The sequence below is a fragment of the Lynx canadensis genome, chromosome C2, assembly GCF_007474595.2.
Source record: "Lynx canadensis isolate LIC74 chromosome C2, mLynCan4.pri.v2, whole genome shotgun sequence".
NCBI classification, from domain to species: Eukaryota; Metazoa; Chordata; class Mammalia; order Carnivora; family Felidae; genus Lynx; species Lynx canadensis.
In genome coordinates this window covers 127,705,887-127,726,580 of record NC_044311.2, presented here as the reverse complement: position 1 = coordinate 127,726,580, position 20,694 = coordinate 127,705,887, and positions in this window count along the sequence as shown.

The window sequence follows — 20,694 nt, the reverse complement described above, 5'->3', positions numbered from 1 at the left end:
CCTGAGGTCAGGAACAAGACAGGGATGTCCACTCTCACCACTGTTATTCAACATAGTATTGGAAGACTTAGCCTCTACGGAAAACACAAAGAAATAAAAGGCATCCAAATCAGCCAGGAGGAGGTCAAACTTTCACTCTTCACAGATGACATTATACTCTATATGGAAAACCAAAAAGATTCCACCAAGAAGCTGCTAGAATTTATTCACAAATTCAGCAAAGTTGCAGGATATAAAATCAATGAACAGAAATCAGTTGCATTCCTATACACCAATAATGAAGCAACAGAAAGAGAAATTAAGGAATAAGTCCCATTTACACTTGCACCAAAAACCATAAAATACCTAGGAATAAATCTAACCAAAGAGGTGAAAAATCTATACACTGAAAACTATAGAAAGCTTATGAAAGACATTGAAGAAGACACAAAAAAATGGAAAAAGATTCCATGCTCCTGGATAGGAAGAACAAATATTGTTAAAATGTCATTACTACCCAAAGCAATCTATATATTCAACGCAATCCCTATCAAAGTAACACCAGCATTCTTCACAGAGCTAGAACAAATAATCCTAAAATTTGTATGGATCCAGAAAAGACACCGAATAGCCAAAGTGATTTTGAAAAAGAAAACCAAAGCAGGAGGCATCACAATCCCAGACTTCAAGCTATACTACAAAGCTGTAACCATCAAGACAGTATGGTACTAGCACAAGAACAGACACTCAGGTCAATGGAATAGAATAGAGAACCCAGAAATAGACCGACAAACGTGTGGCCAACTGATCTTTGACAAAGAAGGAAAGAATATCCAATGGAATAAAGACAGTCTATTCAGCAAGTGGTGCTAGGAAAACTGGACAGCGACATGCAGAAGAATGAACCTGGACCACTTTCTTACACCATACATAAAAATAAACTCAAACTGGATGAAAGACCTCAATGTAAGACAGGAGGCCATCAAAATCCTTGAGAAGAAAGCAGTCAAAAACCTCTTTGATCTTGCCTGCAGCAATTTCTTACTCAATATATTTCTGGAGGCAAGGGAAACAAAAGCAAAAATGAATTGCTGGGACCTCATTAAAATAAAAAGCTTCTGCACAGCAAAGGAAACAATCAGCAAAACTAAAAAGCAACCTACAGAATGGGAGAAGATATTTGCAAAGACATATCAGATAAAGGGTTAGTATCCAAAACCTACAAATAACTTATCCAACTCAACACCCAAAAAACAAATAATCCAGTGAAGAAATGGGCAAAAGTCATGAATAGACACTTCTCCAAGGAAGACATCCAGATGGCCAACTGACACATGAAAAAATGCTCAACATCACCCATCATCAGGGAAATACAAATCAAAACCACAATGAGATACCACTTTACACCTGTAAGAATGGCTAACATTAACAACTCAGGCAATAACAGATGTTGGTGAGGATGGGGAGAAAGAGGATCTCTTTGCATTGTTGGTGGCAATGCAAGCTGGTGCAGCCACTCTGGAAAACAGTATGGAGGTTCCTCAAAAGCTAAAAATAGAACTACCCTACAACCCAGCAATTGCACTACTAGGCATTTATCCAAGGGATACAGATGTGCTGTTTCGAAGGGACACGTGTACCCCCATGTTTATAGCAGCACTATCAACAATAGTCAAAGTATGGAAAGAGCCCAAATCTCCATTGATGGATCAATGGATAAAGAAGTGGTATATATATATATATATATATATATATATATATATATACACACACACACACACACACACACACACACACACACACACATACAATGGAGTATTACTTGGCAATCAAAAAGAATGAAATCTTGCCATTTGCAACTACATGGATGGAACTGGAGGGTATTGTGCTAAGTGAAATTAGTCAGTCAGAGAAAGACAAAAATCATATGACTTTACTCATATGAGGACTTTAAGAGACAAAACAGATGAACATAAGGAAAGGGAGACAAAAATAATATAAAAACAGGAGGGGGACAAAACAAAAGAGACTCATAAATATGGAAAACAAACTGAGGGTTGCTGGAGAGGTTGTGGGAGGGGGAATGGGCTAAATGGGTAAGGGGCATTAAGGAATCTATTCCTGAAATCATTGCTTCACTATATACTAATTAATTTGGATGTAAATTTTATAAAATAAAAAATAAAGTTAAATTATTTTAAAAAAATAGGAAAAAGTCACATAAGAAAAAATTGTAACTATATGTGGGGATAGACTTATATTAATTTCACTATATACACATATATCAAATCATTATGCTGTACATATAAACTAATGTCAATTATATCTCAAAAAAGTCTACTATTCTTACAAAAACAGTATTCAAGCATGACTTGTTTTAAGAGAAGCCATCCTGATGCTCTCTGCTTTTACTTCTCAAGGATAATCCGAGATAAAACTGACTCATACTTATGATATAAGCCAAGATCAGAGAGACAGAAAAATGAACTTGCCTTAGAATTCTAGAGTCTTCCCCCAAAGTAAAAAAAAAAAAAATGTGTAATTCTCTCTATCCTTGAATATGAAAATGAAGTATATTGCCTAAAATAGGTTTCAAAAACCCAAATTAGATACCCATATTCCTGAAGACCAATAGGCAAGATCAAGTACTATATCAAATCTCTATAGAAATGAAGGTGAAATGAAAAGTAGTTTGAGTTCCTAGATTAGCAAACTGCCATCCTCAACCATGTACAATAACCTAAGTCTCACACCAAAAAATTATCTGGAATTGTTTCAGTTTAGTCAGTGTTACATGAAATTAGAGTGCCCTGGAAACATTTTGAATATGTTGAATAGAATCTCAAAAACTGGAGCAAGTGATTTCTTTACCTTTGAAAAATAATATGTATAATTGCCTCATTTATCCATTTCACTTTAGATATGCTGATACAGCCTTAAAAAAACTTTTCCAACCATGAGAAAAATCTCAATTCTATTACTCCTGAATTTTTCATATAGGCTTCAGTTGCCTATGGCTAGAGGTTTGTAGCAGTTTTCTTAAGTAAAAATGCAAATTTAAAATCTAAGTTTTTATTGTTTCCACACCTTCCTTTGGGAAATAAATGTGATGTTCATTCCACTGAGAATTTAACAAGTATTCTAAGAGGCCACCTAAAACAGAAGCAAAAAACCAACATGTGGCTGTAATGGTTTTGAAGACATGATTGGATGTCAGGCCAAGAAAAAATGTCATTATTTTGGAGTACCTATAATATTTTTCAGGAGCAGTCTTTACCAATTTGATAGGTAAAAACCTACCTAAAAGAATGGATGTAAGATTATATTAGTACTCGTTAGACAATCATATTTATGAAACAGCCATTGATTGTGATATTAGTGATGTATACTACTAAGATCAATTCAAAGAGTTAGTGGAAGACTCTTTTATTTTTTTTTTTCAACGTTTTTTATTTATTTTGGGACAGAGAGAGACAGAGCATGAACGGGGAGGGGCAGAGAGAGAGGGAGACACAGAATCGGAAACAGGCTCCAGGCTCCGAGCCATCAGCCCAGAGCCTGACGCGGGGCTCGAACTCACGGACCGCGAGATCGTGACCTGGCTGAAGTCGGACGCTTAACCGACTGCGCCACCCAGGCGCCCCAGTGGAAGACTCTTTTAAATGAACATTGGGATATCCTATCAAATCTCTAAAGTATTTCAGCATTTCAATCAGTGATTCTTATTTGAAAAGTTGTCACTACCTATTCTGTGTCAACTATTTTCTCTTGGGATATTGCAGGTGTTTTTTTGTTGTTGTTGTTTTGTTTTGTTTTGTTTGTTTTATTTCATTTAAGCAATCAGGTGTAAGCTGTAAATTAGCATTGAGCACATCATCCCTTTTAGCTGCATAGAGTTCAGCCACATGTCCTATCATCTACAGTGGATAGACAGAAAATTTTTCCTCTGTCTTGCTCAGCCTGCTTTTGCAATATTATTTGCAAAAGGAAGCACACAATTCCTGAGTTACTGTAGTTTCTGTCTGATACATTTGGACAATTTTTAAAAATTATTTGTTTTCCTGGATAATATCATGCGTGTCCATTTAATTCTGCTCTGTTTATAAAAATAAATCTCATTGCAAAAGGCCACAGAGAATTCAAGGGGTTATTTATAATTCTCATAAAGATGGGACTCGCATGTCTTCTCTGATGAAAAGACTCACCCCACTTCATGTAGGTCTACTGGCTCAGACATTCTTCATTTCCCTTTGTCTTCTCTCCCATCTCCACCTGCTCTACTACAAAATGGAATGATATGCCTGATCTCAGGTCTAAGAGCACATCCAAATGGTTCGTACTTAAGGACTGACAGCTTTAAGTTGAGATACCTTTATTAATAGGTTGTTAAGAGTTGTTCTTTTACTTAAAAAAACTATAAATGCCAAATTTAGAGAATCTATCTCTATGGTAAAGAGTCCTAAGTAGAAATGGATAGGCTTTGAGACTTATACTTTCCACTACAGAAATAATTTTACATAAGAAAAAGGGAGCCAAATTAAAGATCAGAAATTTCCTTAAGAGGAAAGAGCAGAGTACAAAGAGTTTGCAACAGATTGGAGAAGGAGCAGGAGGAGAATATCGAAGAGCAGGTGGAGTATGGTTAAGACATAGAAAGGACACACTAATTTCAGAGACAATTGAGGGGAGTGTTGCTGAATTTCGAGTATATTTGAATCTCAGGTATTGTTGGAATCCTAGAAATAAGCACTTCCCCCAGAAGGGGAAGCTCATAGTTTATGTAAACTAGCAAAATAGCAAAAGGGTGGTAAACCTATCATTAAATAGTCTAACAGGCTAACAAACTGTATGCTGAAAGATTCTAAATAAAAAAAAAAGTTTCTAAATGTATTAGGTATTGTTTGTAGACTTCAATAAATCAAAAAAGCAAAGAAACCAACTGCCCTTTAGTAGTATTCAACTAGAACCAAAAGAGAAAAGCAGAGGGATTACTCTCAGACTAAAGAGAGTCAGATCAATAAGTGAATCACGCATTCTCCTGAGTGGGGACAGACAGGCATGAAGAATTTTGATGCCTTATGGAAATAGACGCTAATGAACTCTGTGTGTCTGAGCTGGGGAATCCAGGATGACTTGTTGGTGTTTGGCTTAAACTGCTGTGTGGACGCTACTACCATTTGTGATATAGGGAAAGACAATAAAATCAAGAGCACCATCGTGAACACTCCGAATTTGAAATGTCAGATATTTATTGGAGATGCCAAGTAACATGACATCTATTGCTCTAAAGAGAGGTAAGGATGACAGAGAATCTGGAGTAATCAACAAATAGAAAAATTTTAAATGATCAGAATGAATGAGATCACAGAGGACAAGCTTAAAAAGAAGCGACGTTGTTCTTTCAGCATTTGAAGATAGGATACAAAATAAAGAGCCGTTGAAGAAGAGGTAGGCAAAAAAGAAAAAGGAGACCGTGGTGGCATAAAAACAAATAATATGGAGTCTTTTTTTAATTTCCAGGAGGAAATGATCAATTGTATCAAACACTGCTGAGAGACTGATTATGATGAAGACAAGACATAAAGATTATTGCTGACCTAGAGGCTTCAGTGGAGTTTTAGGGAGGAAATCAAGACCCAAAGGATGTAAAAAATAAATTACAGGTTATAAAGTGGGGCAATAAGGGTAAAAATCTCATTTAGAGAGTTTGTGAAGGTTGCAAAATAAATGTATCAGCAATCAGATATTATGAGGTAAAAGAAATTTTTAAGATGGGGGATATTAAGGCATAGTTTAGGAATATAGTGTGAACATATGAAGGAATTACTCTGCTATCTTCAATTTTTTATGAAGATTCCACATAAGACAGGGTGAATTCAGCTGAAGCTGACTGAAAAAGAAATAAACACATTTTCCAAGTGAGGCCCGCCGAATTAACATTAGGAAAAGCTGGAAATAGGACACTAAAGCACCTAAATGTGAATCCTTAAGGCTTGAGTGTACTCCTAGCCTCACATTGCAGTACTGAAGTCTTCTTCCAGATCTCCCTGTTTGGGTTCAAAGAATTGAATTTCTCTATAAAATTCAAAGATCACTAGGAACACAAATCTAACCCTTCCTGAAATTTTCAAAGTCTATAATATGTTCTTTTACATTGTGAATCTGCAATGAAAAGACAAAACTAGAGTGTGTCCCAATGTATCTGGCCATGAAATAATTTTTGAAGAATATTTCAGTGGACTGACTAGTGATCATATGAAAACAACTTGCAATTATCTAGCTTGTACTTTTTTCTCAAATTACTTGGAGTTTCATCTCTGTATTTTACTTCTGGATTTGCTTCATTCTGGTTATACTTCACTCTTCATCTTCTACCTGTTTCACCCAAATTCCATGTTCAAACCTGCACTTTTTCACCGATTTCTTCCCTGACCCTCTCTGAAACTTTGGTAGAGTGAGAAATCACTCAGATTTACACATGAGGTGAGAATTTCATTGTCTTTCACCAGTCTTCTCATTTGTGTTCTGGGAAGCATTGCCTCAAAATACTTAAACCAAATTTTGAAAATCTAAGTAATAACAATATCTTTTCCTTGATAAATAATAGAAGAAATTATAACAGAAAATATTAAGCTTCTAAATCAACACTATTTCCAGTTTTCTTGAATCAGAGACTATATATCCTCTATTATAGAACCTAAAAATGCTTTATTTTCATAACTTTCAGAAGCTTGGAATTCTATAAATACAATACATGCCAAACGCTAATTTCTTTTAACTGTGAGGTGGCATTTGGCTTTGTACAGCATAGTGACATGTTTCCATTTTAATGATGTTTGAATTTAGCATAGGGATTGGATTCTCTTTCAAATCCACCGCATTGAAATTCCACCTGCTTACCCACATCTCTTACTAAAAATTAAACTCAATGCTCAGGGTTAGGAAAAACAGTCAAGAACTTCCTAAGCATACTTTTTGGGGCTTGTATTTATATCAAACACTTGTGGCAATGACACATGTTCTGCATTTCAAATCAGAAAGCCTAGCTAATAAACACTTTCATGCTTTTATAGCTTTGATAAAGACAGGAACCATTTGCTTTTCAAATGGCAATTAAAGTACAGAAGCAATTCAGGATTTTGCTAAACAGCTCCCTATAGTTTATTAATGTTTACCCTATGTTTTTTTTTGTGAGGACGAGCTATTTTTCCTGCTTCAAGCTCTATGATCTCCCCCAAGGAGTGGAAATGAGCATCTGTTGAGGAATAGAACCAAAGGTGAAGCCCCTGGGAACAGGAATATGGTGACAAAGAAAATGGGAAACCAACTCTGGTTGCAGCAGAAAAGCTTTCATGCAGAAAGCTCAGCCCCATCATTGGCTTTCAGTTACCATGGAAGGTTTTGAGAGCTCACCGAATTGATTAGGAATTAGTACATTCAGTCCCCACAGAAAAGGGAAAAAGTGGTGGGCAAGGCAAAGAAAATATACAGAATTTGAGAGGGTGGAAGGTGATGTAGGAAACAGAGAGGGGAAAAGGGAATGAGAAAAGATGAGGAAGTGAGGAAGAAGACATTAACAAAAGAATGAGATTTCTTAGCCAATCTCACTGTGGGATAATTGGGGAAAATAGCTACCTGGTAATAATCTTAATGAACACTTTGGATTTTACATGGCTAATTTGACTCCACTGTATCCATATGGTTAATTGTCTATGTTAGATTGAGTATCAGTAGTAGGGTTATCAATGGTCCATCTAGGTATATGTTAAGATGATGATTTACTTATTTTAGGAATGGGAAACATTTTCAGTTGTTTTACAGAACTCTAAGCATACTATGAGAAATAAATATGCATTTTACAATTATATATAAACACATTCATACACACATACATATATGTACATACATGCACATGAGGGTCTCTTCCATATGCATGCAAGATTCTTTCCCCTTCCAAAAATAGTTACATTAAAAAAATATTGACAAGTATTCTGACACTTGGATTTCCATTCATGCAGTTGTTAAATGAAGTCTTTGAAGTTGATATTTGCTCTCTTCTTATCTAAAACAGATTGTTTTTACAATAGCTATATCTGCGCTTCTTCATTAATATCTAATTCGGTAAGAAAAAGGCTTACTTCAATTTCTATGAAACAATTTTGAATGTATTTTAGAAGTTTCAGAATTAGTTTCTGAATTTTAAAAATCATGCTTTCTTGGAAAAATAAAGGATTAAACTCAAAAGATAAGACTGACTTTGATCTTCAAAGCCAAGCTATATGCTTGCTGGGTGAGGCTTGCAAGAAATTATGAGCACCTTCTCAAATCTGCCTGGTATATAACTAGCCCTTGATAGCCTAGCAGACTGGTGTTTACAACACAAACAAGGCTTTTGGATAAATTGATTAACTGAAATTAAAATGTGTGGCATATTGTTGATGTTTCAGCAAGGCAAATAAACAGATACTAGAAAATATGGTAAAATCTAAAGACTAACTTTGGAAAAGAGAACATTGTTTTTAGTAGGTATGTTTATACTCATGTGATCTTCCTTCATGCACGTATCCCCATACACATACTGAGTATAATCATAATATTTCAGACCCATTTTGCTCTTCAAATATGAGATTCACCCAACGTTTCCCAATAAGGCCTGTTCATTTTATCTAATTCCTCATTGACATAGCTAGGACTCATTTAATTTCAAGAGGTGAAAACTCAACACAAACAGTTTAAAGTAAAAATAGAAATACGTTTTGGGCTCATGTAATTGGGGAAGTCAGGAGCAAAGCTGGTATAAAAATATCTGGAATCACTAACTTGATAAATATCAGGAGTGTTTCTCTGGCTTTCTCATGAACACACACAAACATTCTCACACGTTTGATTTTTCTCTACGCAGAGCTATATTCTCTCTTGCTACTGACAGGCTTTTTCTACATGGGTAGACAGTGGCTTCCAGAGGCTGTTATTTGCACATTGTTGTAATGGTTTTCTCTGTGCCTTCCCACCTCCACCCCAAAATCCCTAGTTAGTGTTTTTATTGGACCAACTGGTTTATGGGCATGTGCCTATTTCTGAAACAAAATCATTTTGGCCATCAGCATGAGATCCTCTCAGCCATGGAGTGAGCCACCCTGAATTAAATACCTATTCTTGTAGCCAGAGAATGGTCTTACCTGCAGAAAGATGAGAAGTGAAAGTGATAAAGAGAACATACATACGTTCATGACCACAGTCATTATTTCTCCTTTTATGAAGCTATATAGTTCTCCAGTACTTACATCATCCATGTGATCAATTCAGAAGGTAATTGAATAATAATTATGAATCATTATACTCACCACTATCACATACACACATACACACACGCGCACACACACACACACACACACACTAATGGTTATTTCTTATTTCAGGGCAATTGCACAAGATGTTGTTCACATTATCTAATGTGATTCTCTTCAAAATATTATAAAATAGACTGTGTTTTATACAGGAGAAAATTGAAATTGTGTGTGAACCACTCAAACAATATAACCAAAACTAATAAAGTGTATTCAACTTTGAACTATACAACAGTAGGAGACATGATGAATGTACAGCATAGATTTTAGGCCTCTAAGAAACTTAATACTAGAAGTGTTGATGGAATGTAAGACAACACCAAAAAATGAGCAATAATTCTAATGCAATTATCATTACATATAAGATCAGTTTTCATTGAATGTTACTGAATCTGAAATAGTGACTAAGACACAATCTTATATTTTTCTCATGTAAACAAAGTCTGGGGGAGAAGGCACAGCCCATTGTTGGAACAATGACATCACAATCATCAGCAATCCACCCATATTGTTGTGCTTCCTGTTCCAACATGACTATTCAGGAGACAGCTGCCACATTCCAGTCATTAGAGAGATGCAGAAGGACCAAGTTAGGTGTGTCCCTTTCCCTTTAAAAACACTTCCCAGATGTTACACTTAACACTTGTAGCCAGCACTTTAGCACATTGCTGCACTAGCTATAAGGAGGCTTGTAGATAGGATTAGGATCTTTCTTCTATCCAGTCATGTGCACCACTAACAATCTGGATTCTCTAATAGAAGAAGGGAAAGTAGATATGGGAGCAGGTGGTTAGGAGTTTCTACCAAGAACTTTCTTATCCTTTTTTTCTGCCATGTGTCACTGATATCTCTCTTGGAACACAACTATTATTGCCCTGGACATGTTTCTTTATATAATCAAAGGGCAAAATCCTCCACTATTATATTAAACATAAGATTTTTCTTTGTGACTTATTAGAGTTATGCTATGCTTATTTCTAAATTTGAGCAAATGTCCTGTTTTTAAAAACTCACTAAGCTCTACATACTCTCTCAAATCTTACTGTAATGTATTCAACTGCAGTAAAACAAGATTTATGCTGTAGTAAATTGTACTTAAAAATGGCTGCAAGAGTATTCCCTGGCCTGTGTATGCTTTCAGAAATTTGTCCTTCCTTTATCAAGGAATAGAGTCCATTTCCCATCCTTTTGAAATTGGGAAGGTCTTTTTGTCTGTTCTGTTGAATAGAATGCAATGGAAGTGATATTGTTGATCTCCTGATACTAGGTCACAAATAGAGCTTCCACCTTATTCCTTCTCTTTTGGAATGCTTGACCTTGGAACTCAGCAGCCATGCTGTGAGGAAGTCAAGCGGCCATATGGAAAGACCACATATAATGTCTGGCCACAGCCTTAGCTACTTGAATCAGCCGACAATCATCATCAATTAGAACAGTAAGCAAGTTTGCTTTCTGATGGTTATTGACTCCAGTCTTTGAGCCATCTCAGCTAATACACAGTGAATCAGAGCAATGCTATCCCCACTGAGCCCTGCCCAAAGTGCACATTAGTGAGCAAAACAGATGTTGTCACTAAGTCAATAAGTTTTGGGGTGGTTAGTTATATAACAATAGATAACTGGAATATACATACTGACGGAAGTTTAGCAACATACCTAAAAGGTATACAATACTTTATACTTCAATAAAATACTTTATAATTCAATAAAAATATGAAGAGTTATATCATACAACCATCTCATTTTAAAGATAGGAAGATCCGCAGAAAGTTCACTCAAGCAAATTGCTTAAGGCTACAAAATCATTTAGCATAGTGTGCCCAGGAGTCACTCCCCAAAATTTTAATACTTCCTGTGCATAATTTTTTTCATTACCTTATCATATTGGAAATACGATTTTAAATTTTGCCATCAGATTTATACTGCTATATATGAACCAGAGCTCAAGGCTTCTCAACTCTGACTATGTGATACAGTCACCTATAGTTCCTCTGGAATCATAAACTCCTCTGCACTATTGCAAGGCTACTGAATGAGAATGTTTATTTAGGGGTGTGTGTGTGTGTGTGTGTGTGTACCCATAATGAGCAGACGTTGTTGAGACTTATTGGTATCGATCATGTTCCCTGGAGAGATATTCCTTTATAATAGAAAATCACAGGTAAGAAATATTTCATACATTCAACTCTGGATCTGTTCTCAGACCCTATTGCTTTTATTTATATAAAACAAAGTAGAATATCAACAAACCATTTTTAACAAAAAATAAAAATAGCAGACCTTATTAGATAAAAATAAGAGGAAAGTTGTTCTATCACATGATCCTTTTCTATATTATATGTTCCTAAGATTCTTTTGTGCGTGAGTCCTTAGCCGGTTCAATTCAATTGGACACACTAGTCAGAAACTATGCTTGGCAATGGGATTTCAAAAAGGAAAAACACCTTCAAGTTAAATGAAGAAGGTTTTCAGAAAGTTGACAATTTTGAGTTCACGTGATAAAGCCATAATAGTACCTACAGGCTGCCATGAGGTCACAGAAAAAAGGCCCTTATTCCAACCTAGAAGCACTAAGAAAAAAATCATAAAGGAAACAGTAATTGAGATGACTCTTAAAGGATCAATCATAAATGTTATCTGGGAAAGTAAGTTTGGGAATGTTATTTGAGAGGAGGATAGTATAGTGCAGGGGTCAATAAACTATGGCCCATGGACCACCTCTGGCCTACTACTTATGTTTGTAAATAAAGTATTATTTAAGTTCAGTCCTGCCCCATTGTTACAGCAGTATTTAGTAGTCATGACAGACTGTAAGACCCACAGAGCCAAAGATATTTACTATATGGGCCTTCACAGAAAAAGGTATAGCAAGATCTTTGGTATAAAGAGAATAGTATCCAAAGTACCACTATATATTTGAGAAATTACAGAATATCAGTATAACAAAATCTAAAATTTAAAGCAGAGAAAAGAAGAGTTTTGAGTCTGAAATCCTAAGTAGGAGACTTATGTCCTTCAGACAGAAGGACTATGCTATGATGTTGTGTTATTTTAAGATGCTTGTGTTTTATTCTTTTGTCATAGAGAACAAATTATGAGTTTTAAGGAGCAGAGAGACATGGTCAGATTTTAGTAAGATTGCTCTGGTTGTACTGTGGAGATATTTAAGGAATGCAAGATAGCACAAAAGGGCAGTTAAGAAATGAGATTTTCTGAGGACCTGAAATAGGACAAAGGGATGAGTAGGAGGGGATCTAGAGAAGCTCTTTAGTAAATAAAATTAGCAAAATTTTCTGAAACTCATCTGTCCTGATTTTGAAATAGGTCTGCAAATTTTTGACATTCCTCCATTCAAAACGTGGAGCCTAATTACACTTCTTTTCAATGTAGGCCAGACCTCAGGACTCCTTTCAACAAAGAGAATGTGACAGAAGTGATGGTATGTGACTTCCCAGGCAAGGTCATAAAGAACTTAACTTCCATCTGACTCTCTCTTCACTCTAGAGGAAGCCAGCTACCATGTCATAAGAATACTTCAGCAGTTTTAGGTCAGTTCTATGGAAAGAAGATGAGGCCTCCTGCAAATAACAACACCAATTTGCCAGCAATGTGAGTGAGACTCCTTGAAACCAGATCTGACAGCACCATTTAAGCCTTCAGTTGACTGTAGGGCAGACCAACATTTTGACTACATCCTCATGAGTGACCCTGAAGCAAAATTTCTCAGCCAAGCTGCTTTCATATTCTTGACTCCATGAAACTGAGAGCAATAAATATTTATTGTTGCTTTCAGCTACTGATTACAGTGGTAATTTATTATGTAGCAATAGATAATCAATATATCATCTCCACTGACTGAAATGGAAATGCAAGAAGAGAAAAGATTGGGGTGGGGGGAGAGGGCTATATACAGTATTGGACCTGCTGATTTTGAAGTTTTTTTTCGGAACTCCAAATGAACAAGTTGAGAAGGACTTAGATATTCTCTCCTGTCCTGACACTTGGGGGCTGGCCAGAGACCAAACCAGTATTCCTTGAGGTACCTATCTGTTCTAAAGTACAATTTCCAAACTCTCTTCAATTTAATTTTTATTTTGGGGAGGGTATCTTCTTTTACAGTAAGCTGTTTCCCCTTACACTTTGCTTTGATGCCCATTGGTGTGTAACATTTCCCAGTTCATCAAATAACTTATAAAAATGAAACATTTATAAAAATAAGAGAACTTGTAAAAATAAGGTTTCAGCTTTCTGGCTTATATTCAGATCTCCTGGTAAAGAAACAAGGCTCTCAACCAATAACCAATGTACCCGGAAGCTAGAAAAGGTTTCCACTCAGAGCCCAACTCCAGACACTAGACACTATCAGTGAAACATAGGAATTCAGATCCCAGGTTTTGATCATATTTTCCTTAGATACTTTAAACAAATTCAAGTGAAATGTCCTCAAGCTGGAATTTTCTTGGATATGTTCAACAGATAGGACCAATGAGGTTGGCAAAGTGTCCAAATATATGCAGTAGCAAAGTGAGGAAACGACTCTATGCTGAATTCCTAAGCTCAGCTTCCAGCTTTTAGCACGAATGTGTCCCTACCACCATGTTTTGAATGTCAGCAGAAATGCTCTCTGTCACAGTTGAAAGCACTGGAATAAAAATATATAGTTAAATATTCATATATCATTAAGGAACATCTACAGAATATACTCACTCTAGTGCATAGGAGATTAAATTTGGAAATCATAAGAAAAATATGTATCTCAAATACCATAATGGACTCAAGAAAATATAAATGTCAAATAACACAATTTTAAAATTAGTTTTTATAATTTTAAGTCTTTAAAAAATGGACATGTCTAGCTGTTCGTGTTTCTTTAGTCAACAAACATTAATAAGTCACCACTGTTCCTAAAGCATCATAGTAGGGACTGAGGATATGAGGCTGATAACACAAAATACTTCCCCTGAGTAGCAGATGATCTCAATAAACTGAAATATGTCACCTTTTTCTATCATAAAGGAAACTAAATTTTTCATGTTCACAATATTAAACACAAAATTAAAAAAAAAACAAAACTGAATCACTCTTGTCTGTGTCAGACATGAGTTCCGGTGCTACCCTTAACACTTGCAAACTGTTCTGCCAAGTTTAAAGTAATAATCACATGCAGCCTCATATGTCTTATTTGCTACTCTCTCCCTGCACCAACATAATTTCTCCTTTTCTTCAACCTCACTTCCTTTCTAAAAATCCAAGAAAATTATTAATGAATTACTGAAAGAAACTTTCATCCTGGAAAAAGGTTAAACTTATTCTGTTACTTTCAAGGGTGTGGGTGATGAGTAGGAATTCTCTTACTTAGAAGACCCAAAAGTTAGTGTATCATTTTAATACTGAATACAGGATGGAGATTAATCTCTCATCATAGTGGGCGATAGATATGGTCAGCAAGAGGAACAATGGCCTGACTTAAATTAGCTGTGGTCCAAAAGGAATACAGATTTTATGATCTAAAATTAGGTGATGCTAATAGAGCCTACTTTATCCGAAGAGCTGCCATTGGATTGGAATAGGATCATCCCATCTGACTCAAATTTTCCTTCCAAAACTACAGCAAAATGGTCCTGAGGTCTTGGTGAAGCTTTGAAAGATTGTACCCCCCAGCCCCTAAGGTGGGGGACCTGCATGGTTGTCTGCCAGGAGGTGAAACGATAGTTCCCTAATCTGTTCAGACACAACTCCCATGAGTGTGAATCACAATAAGGACACAATACCCACAGTTCATAGTCATTATGTCATCTCTCCCTAATAACCCATCCTCCTTCCCCAACAATATGAGCATAGCACTACATAGAATTTTGGTTGGATTGCAAAATGGTTTAAAGTCCAAATCCAGAGATAGCAAATAGTAAAGACAATCATCCCTAATTGCTCTCAAACATGCCAAATGGGAAGTTCTTTCAGAGAGACCTGCGCGAGAATGATTTTTTTAAACGTTTGTGTTCTGACAGAATTGTTTTTATGATTGTAAACCCAATTTTCTCTAAAGACTCTCTTGAGGTGCTTTTCGAAGACTAGAGGAAAATGAACAAAGGGTTCTTGTGGTTTATTAGAGAAAAACCTATTTAAAGGATCTCAAAGAAGGAGTTTTCACATTTGAAGGATAGTAAGGATTTAAAAACAAAACCTCTGTGATATTCATAGATGATCCGAAGCCTTTTGTTTTATTCGCAGAAAAAAAAGCAAAATTTAAGCTACACAATCAAGATTTTCTTGGGCATTATAAAAAAATGAAGTTCATTATAATTCCTATTTTGTCTTTGCTTTTTATATTCGTGTTACAAATATGCACTTTACACATATATGCCTATTTTCAGAAAACAGAAGCTATATTTGTACAGCTGGTTATTTTTAAAAGTACTTCATGTTCCAGAGAGGCGTTATGACTTGTCCTTAATCCATGTGAAGAAAGAATAAGTGTGTGAAAAAGTGTTTGCTCTCTGTTCGTAAATAAGTTGTTAGGCACTACATGTTGAAACTCCTGATGGGGACACAAAGGACTGAAGGAGACTTGCAAGCACTTAGCTCATAATTCAAGTAGGTGTCATTGCATTATGCTATGAGACTGGAAGGTTGCAGAAGAATTGCATGAGCAATCATATTTGTTGGCATAAATCAATGGATAATGCTTTCATTAATTATTTGTTGAGTCCTGCTTTTGGTTTTGTACAGAACTTTAGCTTTGGAGTGATTTTAAGCCAGAAAATAACACCACACCCTCATTAGGTCATAACTACTTTCTAACTAGATCTCTGGAACATTATTTATGTAAGTAGACTTATTAGCCTCATTACCGATGAAGTAATCATATTTATTATCCAAAGTTAAACATGATGTACTTTTGGCTTTTTGTCAATTTTAGAGGAGATGAAAAATTTTGGCATATATCTAAAATATTTTACATAAGATACTTTAGTTTTCTTTGTACCGCACTCTATTATTTTCTGTAAGCACAATAAACAAATGAACTCTTCTGAAATAGAACATATGAAAGTAGAAGAGAGGATAGAGTAAGGGAGTATCAAAGAGTACAGCATAAGATGAGATAAGTGCATTGATGCCCCACTTCAATGATTTTCATTTTGTTTCAGAGACTCTCAGGTAGGGTAGGAATTGGTCAACATATTTAACAAGGCCTTGCAGAGGAACGTCTACCATGGCATGAGCAGATGAGCAAAGGTCTGAGGGCTGGTTGTTGAAGGAGATGAAGGTAAAAAGTAAGAAGACTGGAGGAAAGAGGTAGCAGTAGTAGGAAGAGTTGCATTGCTCCAATCACTCAACAATTTTGTCAAATGCCAACCATTTTCAAAGCACTGTATACTAAAGGTTTTATGCCTGCAAGTTCTGGTTATAAGGAGGAATCATAAATGAAGAGTTATTAAGCAGTGTATTTCTGCACTTTTTAATTTTACAGCAACCATATAAGGTAAATATTGATATTTCCTTTTCTCATAGGTTCCGAATAACTAGGTAACCTATCCTGGGTCAAACCTCTACATAAAACTCAATTTTGGACCTGCAAATTCTTCTCCAAAAAATCCAGTTTATTAATGAATTTATCAAGAAGGCAAGTTCACAAATAGTGTATAAAACAAGCAATTCTGTACAAAAATATTGAATAGCATCTAGATTTTTTTCAGATAAATGTGTGCATCTAATAATGTAGAGATGAAAATTTTATGTCATTGAATATGCTTACTGTTTAATATTTCCATTTATTTTATAGAAGATGTAAAACTTTTAGGAAAAACAGACATGCAAATTTATAAAACTTTTCATTTATTCTATAAAGAAAATGTCTAACTTAAGCCCCATCTGTCTAATGTTTTTGTTTTGTTTTTCCAGCTACTACTAGGAAATTCAGAAAATGTAAGAGATACCTAAGCTATTTCAGATATAAAACTTGAACTTAGTGAAGACTTTCCATGGGTTGGTGTTAAGCTGTTAAGTTTGAGTAGAAAGTAAGATGATTCATACAACTAATATTGAATCATAGGTACGGGAGGGATATCTACCTCCAAATCAAGACAACTCTATTTAATGGGTCTAATGCTGGCCCTTGCTCTAGATGAAACTTTTCCTATTTGGTATTTGGTCATGTGCCAGTCCCTGTGGGCAATTGACTGAGAGTGAGCTCAGCCTCTCACTGGTGGGACTGTGGCATGTAAGAATCAATCCCATGCCATTCTGGACAAGAGAAAACATAAGGAGATTGTCTTCGACTCTCTCGTGTCTACCTATGCCATGACACTGATCTTAGTCCACTCAGGTTGCTATAACAAAATACCATAAACTGGTGGGCTCATAAACAACAAAAGTTTATTTTTCACAGTTCTGGAAGCTGGAAATGCAAGCTAAGGGTGCCTGCATGATCACATTCTGGTGATGACCTTCTCCTGCCTGCAGACCTCTGACTTGTCATTGTATCCTCACATGGTACTAGGGACAAGCTAGCTTTCTCAGGCCACTTTTATAAGGGCACTAATTCCATTCATGAGTGTATAATCACATGCCCTCATCATTTATAACCACCTCTCAAAGGCTTACTTCCTAATACCATCACCTGGGGGATTAGATTTCAACAAATAAATGTGGGGGGCACACAAACATTCAGAACATAGCAACATCCTTTCTACTCTGTAGCTAATGGACCATGACAACATGGCACTTACCTCTCAAGATTGTCATACCATTAATCTGCCCCCATCTAGGAAACAAGGCACAGATTCTCTTAACTTTCTGGTCCCCAAATTCAGAGAAGATATTATGTTATTTCATCCTCCACTTCAGAGTTAACCTGTGAGTAAAGATGGGCTCTTGGGGGAGGTAGGATGTCTGCCCTTAATTCTATATAGAATATTCCTCTCTCTTTCCCAAAAGAGAAACTATTTTACACTACACGGGGAGGGAGCAAGACATGCTGATCCTTGCTGACCCAGGTCATTTAGGCGTAAAGGGTAAAAATGGGCCACATTTGTTCTCTTGTCTATTCTAACAATTCCATCCCCCCATCCAAGAGCAATGGTGGTTCTAAGAGCCAAATCAAAGAAGGGAAAATCACAAGGTAAAAGGAGATCTATGAGAGAAGAAATAAATAGCTACAATTAAATTATATTTCTACCATCATTTGTCTCTAGCAACTCAATGCTTATACTCAATCGGTAATGCAGATATTAATGAATTCTAAACACAATTAATTTTAAACCAGAATTACTATAGCACAGGCATCTGGATAGAAAGAGAAATATTTAGCCAGTGATCCAGATGTTTCCATATATTTGCTATTGTGTATACACTAAAATTACCTGTATCTGTTTCCATTCCAAGGACTGTGTGGGGAACTGTATATATCATGTAGAACATATTTTTAATTTTAAAATCAGTGTGAAAATAAACACTACTCTTTAAGGAACCAGAAGAGTAGGAAAAAATAATTTGCGAAATTTAAAATTATATATATAATTATACAAAATAAATATATAATAGTTGGTATGTACATATATGTGTATATGCATATGTGTATGTATGTGTGTGTAATACATATACGTATATTAGAGAGAAAGTGAGAAACTTGTTTTTCTCTTATACTCATTCTACCTGATTGGATGGCTGGGTGCATTTTTAATTGTCTGTGATGTGTAATAGAGTAATCTTACAAAGAAACAAATATAATGCTGAGTCTTTTCCTGTAAATCAGAACTTTTCTATATGCTTAAGTTCTTATTTATTTTAGGTGTAAGAAGCAATGTCCAGAAATAAACACATTTTCTAGTCACTGGTTTCATTTTTATTAAATCGGGTTCTTGTAAAAAGTCTGATACACAAAACTTCAATATAGGTTGCATATCAGAGAAAGTCAGTAGTGTCTTGATAACCTAATTTTTTACATCCTAAAATTCATGAAAACATTTTGTATAATAAATATCTTGACAAACACACATTTTATGAGAACCGCAATCTTTTTTTAGGGGACATAGAGTATTTTTTAAAGGAAAAATGTGGTTTACACCAGGATCAATTATTCAACTATAGCTTTAAAATGGTTATTTATATACTGATTAATATGGTTGCCTTGTTTAATGGCTATTTCCATTATTTATTAGATTAATGTTATAAACACAGCATTGATCCAAAGGGCAATGCTTTTCATAAAATATATCTAAACGTGAAATTAAGCAATACAAGTTGAATTATAAAAATTCCTAGATCAGTTTCATTATACATTTAGAAACATGTGTAAACTTTTGTGTTTCTAAAATATAGATTCAAGGGACAATTTAAATATTAGATGTACATATTGCCAAACATCATCATCATTGGGGCAATTATCGTCTTGAATATATTTTAATTCTGCATGTTTAGGAAAATAGTTTAGAATATTATGTTTGATAAAAATCACTTCATATATACAAAGGATATACTGAATTACAACATTTGTAATTCTTTTGCTGTGATACTGTTAAACTTGTGAATGCTGAGACCCAGAGAGATTGAAAATTTTCCAAAGCATCATAATGTGTAATAAACTAACTTGACCTTTTTTCTATTTTACATACATCCTGTTATCCCTACCTATACACATAGGCAATTTGATCCATTTTTTAAATTATTTTAATTATAAGTTCTTATACTAGTTCTCATCCTTTGAATGAAGTTTCATTCCTAACACAATTTGTTCTGTTTATCAAATCACCATAAGGTATTATAGTAAACATGCCTGCAAGTGTTTGGCCTATGAAAGATTCCGAGTACTTAGAATAAGTGAATTATCTTCAAATGTCTCTTGCACAGACCTGATTTTGTTCACACTGCTAACTTAGTGCTGACCCTCTTAATTTCTTATCTGCATACTGCAATGGTCACCCAACTGGTCTCTCTCTCTCTCCAATCAATACTCTATACTACTGTTAGAGTTATAGCTAGCTCCCTGTTGTAAAACATTCACATCCTTGCTTGGAATAAATAACAATTACTTAGCCAAGCATTTAAAACTCCCCATTATATAACCCCAAACTATATTTCATCCTTCTCCCTCTACCTCCACATGTGGCTATCTCTTGACCATTTGTCATATTTGTCTGTATGTTGTTACTGTTTTTGGCTCAAGCTTTGAAATGATCAAATAGACTCATAATTCAGACTAAATCTCGCCTTCCTACAAGCCAGTGAGAGGTGTCACTATTTGGAATTCATTATCTGCTCTCTTAGAGTGCCATAATATTTTTTTTAATTTAATGAACCAGTCCTTTTATTTATTTTTTTAAATGAGACAACACACTTTTTAAATAATTTATTGTCAAGTTAGCTAACAT